This window comes from Kogia breviceps, chromosome 8, assembly GCF_026419965.1.
Source record: "Kogia breviceps isolate mKogBre1 chromosome 8, mKogBre1 haplotype 1, whole genome shotgun sequence".
NCBI classification, from domain to species: Eukaryota; Metazoa; Chordata; class Mammalia; order Artiodactyla; family Physeteridae; genus Kogia; species Kogia breviceps.
The window spans coordinates 95790676-95800956 of NC_081317.1; positions in this window are offsets into that span (position 1 = coordinate 95790676).

Genomic DNA, 10281 nt, shown 5'->3' on the forward strand with positions numbered 1-10281 from the left:
AGCCATGGCCGCTGAGCCTGCGCGTCCGGAGCCTGTGCTCCGCAACGGGAGAGGCCACGACAGTGAGAGGCCCGCGTACCACAAAAAAAAAAAAAAAAAAAAAACAAAAAACCACTCAACTGACCCTCTGTGTGTGGGTCTCTGTTATGTCCAGTTTATGGATTGGTCCATCCTGGCTGCAACACCGTACCACTTGCTTACAGCAGCTTTGTAGGAAGTTGAAACTCAGGTACTACCTATCTTCCAACTTTTAAAAAATTGCTTTGACCATACTAGGTCCTCTGTATTTACAAGCAAATTTTAGAATTAACTTCTCAATTTCTACACAAAACCCTGCTGCAATTTTGATTGGAATCACATTGAAGCTATAGATCAACTTGAGAAGAACTGATGTCTTGGCACTACTGAGACTTCCAATCCATGAACATGGTACATCTCTCCATGAATTCAGGTCTTTTTAAAAGTCCTTCTCAGCAATGTTCTGTAGCTTTCTGTGAACAGGACCTGTGCATCTTTTGTTAAATGCATTTTAAGTATTCTATTTGGTATTATAAATGGAATTTTAAAATAAATATAATTTCCAATTGCTTGCTGCTAATATATACATAGGAAATTAATTTTTTATATTAACCTGTATCCTGCAACTAAGGTGAGTGGTTTTGTAGATTCCTTGAGACTTTCTATGTAAACAATCATGCCATGTTCAAATAGAGAGCTTTATTTCTTCCCCACCAATTTATATCTTTCACATCTTCTTTTTTTACTGCCATAGCTAGGTTCTCAGTGCAACATTGACCACAAGTGATGAGAGAGAACGTACTTCCTTATCTTGTTCCTCATCTTAGAAAGTATTCAGTATTTGGACAGTATAGACAGTATTAACTCTAGGTTAACTCTAGGTTTTTCAGAGGTGCCCTTTATCAGATGAAAGAAGTCCCTTTCTCTGCTTAATTTGCTGGAGAAAGAAACAATCATAGTAAGAGATTTTACCATTCCTTTCTCAGCAATTTATTAATCAATTAGAAAAAAATATCAGTAGATACAGAGAGGAGCTGAACATCATCATTTGCCTTAACCTAATTTCTATTTATATATCATTAGATAGTCTTTTCAAGTGACATAGAAAATTACACATAATGCAAATCTTAAAAAATTTAAAAGACCTGAAAATTTATGAAACAGTTTCTCTGACTGCAAAGAAATTAAATTAGAAATCAATAACAATAAGATAAATAAGGAAAACTCCAATATTTAGAAATTAAACTACCCACTTCTCAATCATGCATGTTTCAAAAAAAGAAATCAGAAGTAATTTAGAAAATATTTCAATCTGAGTAATTGTGAAAATACAACATATCAAAATGTATGGCATACAGTTCAAGCAGTGGTTAGAGGAAAATTTACAGTTTTAAATACTTACGTTAGAGAAGAGGAAATGTCCACCTCAAGAGGCTAAAAAAAGAAGAGCAAAGTAAACCCAAAGTGTAAGGAAAGAAGTAATAAAGAGCAGAAATCAACAAAATAGAAAACAAACAATGCCAAGAAATTGTAAAGCAAATCCTGGTATTTTAAAAACAACAAAATAGATAAGCTCTTAACTAGACCAATTAAAAAATCATAACAGGACATGAATCATTAATATCAAGAATGAAAGACTGGTTATCACTTTAGATATTATAATAGATATTTGAAAGATAATAAGTCAATTTTGTGAACAACTCTGTGCTAATCACTTTGGCAACTGAATGAAATGGGCAAATTCCTTGAAAAACACAACTTACCAAAATTTACACAAGATAAAGGAGAAAATGGGAATAGCCCTATATTTACTCATGAAATGGAGTTTCATCATAAACCTTCCCACCAAGGGAACTCCAGTTTCATAAGTGAAGCCTGTCAAATATTCAAAGAAGTAACAACATCAATTGTGCACAAACTCTTTCAGGAAATAGAGGGGGAGGGAACACATCCTGACATGTTTTCTTTGATAAGCATGACATCAGCACCAAAACATAAAATATTACCCCCCCAAAAAGGACCACTTTTTTTTAAACATCTTTATTGGAGTATAACTGCTTTACGACAAAGTGAATCAGTTATACATATACATATGTTCCCATATCTCTTCCCTCTTGGGTCTCCCTCCCTCCCACCCTCCCTGTACCACCTCTCTAGGTGGTCACAAACCACCGAACTGATATCCCTGTTCCATGCGGCTGCTTCCCACTAGCTATCCACCCTACGTTTGGTAGTGTATATAAGTCCATGCCACTCTCTCACTTTGTCACAGCTTACCCTTCCCCCTCCCCATATCCTCAACTCCATGCTCTAGTAGGTGTGTGTTTTGTTCCTGTCCTACCCCTAGTCTCTTCATGACATTTTTTTCTTAGATTCCATTTACATGTGTTAGCATATGGTATTTGTTTTTCTCCTTCTGACTTACTTCACTCTGTATGACAGACTCCAGCTCTATCCACCTCACTACAAATAACTCAGTTTCATTTCTTTTTATGGCTGAATAATATTCCATTGTATATTTGTGCCACATCTCACGCAGCTCAATAACAGAAGAACAAACCACGCAATACAAAACTGGGCAGAAGACCTAAATAGACATTTCTCCAAAGAAGATATACAGATTGCCAACAAACACATGAAAACATGCTCAACATCATTAATCATTAGAGAAATGCAAATCAAAACTACAATGAGATATCATCTTACACCGGTCAGAATGGCCATCATCAAAAATCTAGAAACAATAAATGCTGGAGAGGATGTGGAGGAAAGGGAACACTCTTGCCCTATTGGTGGGAATGTAAATTGATACAGCCACTATGGAGAACAGTATGGAGGTTCCTTAAAAAACTACAAATAGAACTACCATACAACCCAGCAATCCCACTACTGGGCATATACCCTGAGAAAACCATAATTCAAAAAGAGACATGTACCAAAATGTTCATTGCAGCTCTATTTACAATAGCCAGGACATGGAAGCAACCTAAGTGTCCATCAACAGATGAATGGATAAGGTCCACTTTTTAAAGCACTAAAGTTAACAAGCTAACACTCTCATGAGATATCAAAGTCAAAGTCAGCTCCATTGCAATAGAAATGACTAATTCAAGCCAATGAGAACCAACTTCAACTCCCATCATAATATTAAACTACATTCCATGATGTCTTTCACGAGTTTGCCATATTTGGTAATAAAACATTGTTTTAAAAGAAAAGAAAAATGAACTCTGGTCAAAGAAACACAGAAAAGCAGATTACTGGTTTAGCAGAAACCCCAATATAGTAACTAGAACCCTGGAAAAACTATGTGTGTTGGGAAGGGATTTGTAGAAGAATGATATAGAAAAATCCAGGAGGAAAATGGGCTTATGCTCCTTGTAACTGGCATGTGCTGGAGAACTTTATAAATGTGTAAATGTGAATTCTTTGAAGAAAGCATTGTAGTTTCTATTTTCACAGATGTTCTTGTGGTTTCCACTATGTAGCTAAGTGACCTTCCTGCTCAGAATATCTGTGATCATGAGAAATGAGAACTTCTTTAACTAGTTATTAAGAGCCAGCGTGTTACCTAGAGGATAAAACTCGTTTCAACAAGTGACTGACCAACTGAATATCCTCAGGGACCACAAGGTACCCAGGAGTCAACATGGCCAAGCATCCCTCCACAGAATAATTTCATTAGGAGTCCCCAGAGAGGGAGACACACAACAGCTATAGGAAATCAATGGTAACCACATTTCCCGATTGAAAATTCAGTGTCTATGGTCTGACAAAAGACTTTGTGGCTGACAGCCTGACAGCACCAGTGGTTTATAAGAACAATAAAAAGCTTGTTCACGAACACGCACAGAGAATCTGGGATGTGGGGCTGCCAGCGCCATCCCAGTGTGGTCTGTGGCCCGAGGCCCATTTGCAAACTGCTCAACCGGCTCTATGACTAGATCACTGAAAGCAGAGAGTGAGGGTTTAGAACTTTTACAGCAATTTGACACTGCGGCATCATCCAATGTGTGCCCATTTTTTAGTAATTCATGCTTATTGCCTCTTACAAAAGTACTAGTCCAAGAGAGATTGGGGAACAACCAAAAAGATCCGGTCCTTCACCAAAGATTGTGTGTGATGCACTGTCCTAGAAGAGCAGCCAGGAAGTGTGATTTTACTGCCGTCAGTTCTGGAGGGAGTTGCAGGTAATTAGCTGCTGATGAAGGTAGTTCTGCTGGCACTCAAAGTGTCATACTTCCCAGCTGATGTTTAAAATAGACATGAATGGGGAATTCCCTGGTGGTCCAGTGGTTAGGACTGCCATGCATTCACTGCTGAGGGCGTGGGTTCAATCCCTGGTCAGGGAGCTAAGATCCAGCGGGCCACACAGTGCAGCCAAAATACATAAATAAATTTAAAAATAAACTAGACACGAATGAATGCGAGATTGTCCCTCTGCTGATCTGTTCAAACCCTTCACCTTCCCCTGTGTTTCCTGAGAGAAAAGTGGGGCTGGCGTCTCAGTCTCTGTGCCCAGAAATGCCAGGTCCAGGATGTGCCAGGCAGCTTGACCTGCGTGTGAGATCATTCCTGGAGTGATGACAAAGTGGGAGAAGAATTCTGTCCCAAGATGAGGAACAGGGGCATTCCCACAATTCCAGGGCTGGGGAATTGTTTGTTTCAGAGCAGAAGCCCCGCTAACCGTTCCAGCTGCATAAGAAAGGGTGCTGAGGAGAGGTCTGGGGCTCAGAGAGGCAATGCAGCAGCCAGCAGAGGTGTGGGTAGCTGCTGGGGCCTGGCCGGAGACTCTGGACACTACACACATGTTCCTCAGGAAGGCCCTGGCTGCATGGCTCTGGCCCCCATTCCCATCAGCCCTGAGCTAAGCAACCCAAGAGGAAGGGAGAGCTGAGCTCTTCAGGGTGTGAAGTGGGCAGAGGAGTAGAGGCGGCCCGCTAACATTGGCCTGTGTCCCTGGGGACCCACACCTGCCTCATGCCCCACCTGACATTTGGGATTTGCCTGTTACCCCTCCCTCACCCCGCTGGGCGTCTCGGACCTGCCAACGTTCTCAGGGCGGTGCACGGCCACACCACGGGGCCGTTTCAGCAGAGGCTGGCAAGTTCCGCCTGCTCCCCTTGGCAGAGGGCCAGAGGTCAGGTCAGTCCATAGGCAACCTTGTTTGTGACAAACTGGGAGTTACTGGGCATGGCCCAAGGCTTACTGTTGTCTAAGAGCAATCAGGGATTGGACCAGAGCTGCTCAAAATCAACATTATTTGTGTAAAGTTCTGCAGACAAAGTGAGCTGCCACGTGGAGGATGGGCTATCACGTGCAGTCTCTGGGGGGTCTTGGACACCCCCCCCCACCTCACCACTGTGTCATCTGAGAACAACTGTGCTTTCCCCTGCACCGGGGTGACTCTGTCCCTCGCCCTGACCGCCGGCAGCTGGTCCGCTCACCACGCACCCGGTAAGACTTCATCAGCGCGGGTACAGGGCAGGAGGGGGCACTGCGGGGGTGACAGAGACATGGGTTTGTTTAGACTTGGTCCTCAAGGAGCTTAGAAGGGGAAATCCATCACTACAGGCGGTCACAGGATGCGGGGGTGGAGTGAGAAGCCTCAAACAAGCAGGCGGGCCTCATGGGCTGTGCCCCGACGGCTTGCCGAGGACCACGTGGGCCAGATTCCCAAGGATCCAGGGTCAGGCTGGTGAGGTTTAGCCTCCCAATGTTTATCCCGTTTGGCCCCTCTTCCAGTCATACCGCCGCCCCCAAGTTCACTGCCACCTGTTAGGGGTTCCTCCTCCTGTCTCTCTGGCCCTGGACTCCCCACGGCCCCCGGACATGCTTGTCCACTCTGCACAATCAGGTGAGAACGGTCTAGGTCTACACGTCCCACCACTCTGCACCGCAGCCAGCCCTGCATCCCTCACTCCGGCCACCCTGGCTGGTGTATAGTTCCCCACAAGGACCCACACCCTCTGCAGAGGGGCCGACACTGCAGAACTAACCTGTGCAGATCTGGCCAGGTCAGCAGTGGGTCAGCTTGACGCTCAGCAAGGAGTGAGCCGTGGGTGGTGTGTGCTGCCCTCTTTGCCTGGAAGCCCCCTCCCACCGTCCCTGCCCTGAGAATCAGTACATGTCCATCCAAGGGGTTCCCACCTATGGTCAGCTGAATAGCCCCCAAAGATATCCATGTCCTAAGCCTGGGACCTGTGAATGTCACCTCTTATGGCAAAAGGGACTTTGCTCTTGTGATTAGGGCTTATGGGGTGGGCCCAATGTAATCACAGGAGTTCTTACCCAGGGGACACTGATGGCAGAAGAGAAGATGCTGTGATGATGGGACCGGAGACTGGAGTGATGTGTTTTGAAAATGGAGGAAGGAACCAAGAGTCAAGGAACACAGGCAGCTTCTAGAAGCTGGAAAAAACAAGGAAATGCGTTCTTCCCCAGAGCCTCCAGAAGGGACCAGCCTTGCAGACACCTTGGCTTCAGCCCAGTGAAACTGATTTCAGACTTCTGGCCTCTAGAGCAGTAAGACGAGAAAACTGTTGTGTTTCAAGCACCAAATCAGTAATTATCAGTAACAGTGGCCCCGGAAACTAACACACTGCCCATTCCCATCCTCAGAAGGCCTGCCGGCCCCTACAAGCTGAGCTTTTCCCTTAGGACCTCCTGGCACCTGTGTGGAGCGCATGCGTGAACCCCCTTCCAGCACAGGCTCTGTGAGACGAGGGTGAGGCCTTCTGCCACCCACATGTCGGTGGCCCCACGGCTCCCCACAGGCCACAGTGACCACTGCAGTACTGGGCTTTGCAGACCGCTGTGACCTGGTTCCCTGTTCAGGGGGAGCCCCTGAAGATGTGGAGGATTAAACCTCAACCACACGGTTCAGCAACAGCCGCCACCCGGAAGCATGGACCCACCAGTGACCAACCGGCTGGCCTGGTGACAATTGCCACCCGTTTGGCCATGGCTGCTCTGGTCAGAGGGAAAGGCCTCGGCCAAGGACAAGCCACTGGAGTCCCTTCCTGGGGTGTTTCAACTGGGAGCTGAGGGCGCAGAGCCAGCCCTTGCAGACTCATGCAGGAGACAGGCCAGAGGCCCGGCCCAGACCCAGGGCTGGTCCCTGCAGGCCTCCAGGTGCCCCTGCAGCCCGGCTTGCCCTCGCCAGACTCAGCGAGTCCCAAGACGCTGGCTTTGTGTGTACAGATTCAAAGCAGCACGCCTGATGAGTAGGTGCACAAGCACAGGCTTCCTCCTTGGAGCTTCTCTCAGAGAAAAGGCAGGAGGGGCGGCCTGCACCCAGGGCCTGGGCTTCGTTCTCTCACCTGGATAGAGAAGAGCTCCGGTGCCTTGAGGGGCCATTGGCCCATCATGCCTTATAGCCTCCAGGCCATCCGGAGGGGAGGTCCATCTGTCCACCAGCCCACCTGTCCTCCCTCACAGCCCAGGGGTGGAGGTGGGGGGCACGAAGCAAGTTGGGGACCCCAACCCAAGGCATCATGAGCTCCAGCCTAAAGCAGCCACCTCCTGCCTTGGGGCCCTGATCTCAGTTCCCACTTGATCTAGGATCGACCATAAATTCGACACAGCAGGGTTTTAAAAAAATGTGTTTACTGATGTAATCTAAAAGCCCCAATACTTCATGACCTTCACACAGATAGGGGCTCAGTTACCAGTTTTTGAATGAATGACTTAATGCATAATGATTTGGTTCGTAGGATGAGCACTTCAAAAATATTACAATTGGAAACAATGTTAAGGTTCCAAATTTAGAACTCTTCTTTACCAAAATGTGCTAATTTGGCAAATAACGGGCTTGAGTAAGTTGTGGATTGTCTGTACATGTTTCTTTTCGTCTCTTTGTAGAAAAAGGGATCAGCTGTAAAACAAACTGTGAAGACCAAAGAATATATTGACATTGTTCAGAATGGTGTTTGCACATTGCACAAGACAAATGAGAGGCCATCACACAAATAATAATCACAGAAATGCAAATTAAAACAAGGACAGTGCATTTCTCAATGACTGGGCTGGCAGAGGGCAGGGCCGTGTCCACTCCCATTGGGAGGTGGAGAGAGAGGCCCCCGCTGTCAGTGGGAATGCAAACTGACAAAATCTTGGTGAGCAGCAGTTAAAATTGTATATCCCCAACCCAGGCCAAGTCTTGCAGCAGTACGTGTGTGGCAACAAAACCTCCGAACAACCGCATGTCCACCAGGAGAGGAGTGGCGGCCCCAGAGGAAGGCGGATGTTGTCGACTGGGAACAACGTTCCTAATTATTGTGAGGTGAAAAACAGAGCAAGCTGCAGGCCTGCACAGAGATTATGATGCCATTATTTGTGGGAAAAAGTGTGTGCATGTGTGTCCACAGGTATGTATGTCCATGTATGTATGCATGTGTGTGTGTAATTGTGCATGTGTCTGCTTTTTTAAGCATAGAGTGCAGTCAGGAATAATCATGATGATGCTCATAGGTAACTGAATTCCACCCTGTGCCAGACACTGCTCTGAACACTTTGCACATATTCATGCATTTAATCCTCCTAACAATCATACAAGGGGGTTACAATTGTTACCTCCACTTTACAGATCAGGAAACTGAGGCAGGGAATAGCCACATGACCTACCTAAGGTCCCACGGCTCAAAGGTGGCAAATCTGAACCCAGGTGACCCGGTTCCAAAACCCAGACCAGAATCCCTTTGTTCTGCTTCCAAGCCCAAAATATGAAAGGCAGGGCAGATTATTGAACAGTTTAAGTAGTGGGATGTTTTTCACTTTTCTTTTTTGTATTTTTAAAGTATTTTAGATTTAAAGTTATTCCTTTAAAAAAGGAAAGGAGTGACAAATTTTCCTTCAGGGTAAAACAGTGCTGTGGGATTTCTCCTCCTCCGCCTGAGATGATGTAATTGAGCTTGATGAAGAAACACAGGTAATATCATGCAGTTATGCAATCAGGTGTACATTTCACATGAATTACAACGCACCTGGAGACACTGATGAAATCCAGGATGCCTAGAGCTGTCAAATGCGGTTTTTTTAAAAAAAGGAATACACCAACCCACACCCTGACTTCACAACCTATAATTAATTAGGGAAAGAAAGAGAGATCTGTCTGGTTTCGTGACTTCAACTTTCCACCTCAAATATAAAGTTCTAAGAATATCATTTGACTTTGCTCCTTGCTGCCTTTTCTTCTCACTCTCTCTTTTTGATTTCTATTTTCAGTCCTGCTACCAAAATGAGAATGCAAATATATTCTGCATAATTCATAAGCTATACTATGAATGTTCAAGTGCTACTACTTGTGTCACAGGCACAAACGTAAGCACAAGCACGTCCAGACAGCTGCTCTGTCTCTCGCTCCCAAGCCAGCCAATAGTGCCTGGAGTTAAACCCAGAACGTTTGTCCGCAATTCTGGTCTCAAATTCTACGTTTACTTAATTAACTAGAGAAGGCTAAGCTGTTCATCTCATGTGCTGAAAAATTGTGAAGCACTTTTCTAGGGAGCCTGGCTCCTTTGGTGGTGGGAAACACAGGAATTCTCCCACTACGCTGGTACCCCGTATCCTGTACCCCTTCCCATTCCCAGGACCAGTACCTTTTTGCCTGCCATTAGTTTTTAAAAAATACTCATTGATTGAAATCCTAGCACGTGTTCATTCACTAAATCAATGACTGTTATTTGTGGCTGGACCAGGACAATAACTTGCATCCTACCACCAGAGACCCTTGTATAAGCAGCTTGGGTGGACTCAGGCATGTGGATTTTAAAAACCTCCCAGGAGACTGCTGTATGCAGTCAGGGTTGAGAGCTTCCACACAAAGGGCTCCGTGAACAAACCCTGTCCTCAGAACCTGGCCTCTGCAAGGCTGTTTCCTCTGCCCTGAGCTCTGGCCCTTCCTCCAGGCAGCCACTGGCCTCTCTGGACTGGGTGGGAGCCCTGGGATGCCCTCCCATCACGCTTGGTCCAGGGGAACAGCTTCTCATGTTACCAGCAGCCACCTGAGACCTTCGGGGAGGACTTGCCTCTATTCAGGGAAGCCCCTAGGTGCACCCAGAGAAAAAGAGGACACTGCTGGGGAAGGGGTGATGGGTAATGCACCTTTAGGCAATAAACAGGCCAAACTACCCTGCCCAGAAAATGAGGGGCCCGTGGGAGGGGGAGTAAAAAGGACAAAGACTCAGTCCCACAGAGACCGAGAGCCCTGGTGGCTGTGTGGTCTCACAACCTTTAAGGACCAGGATGTCCATAGGTCCCTGG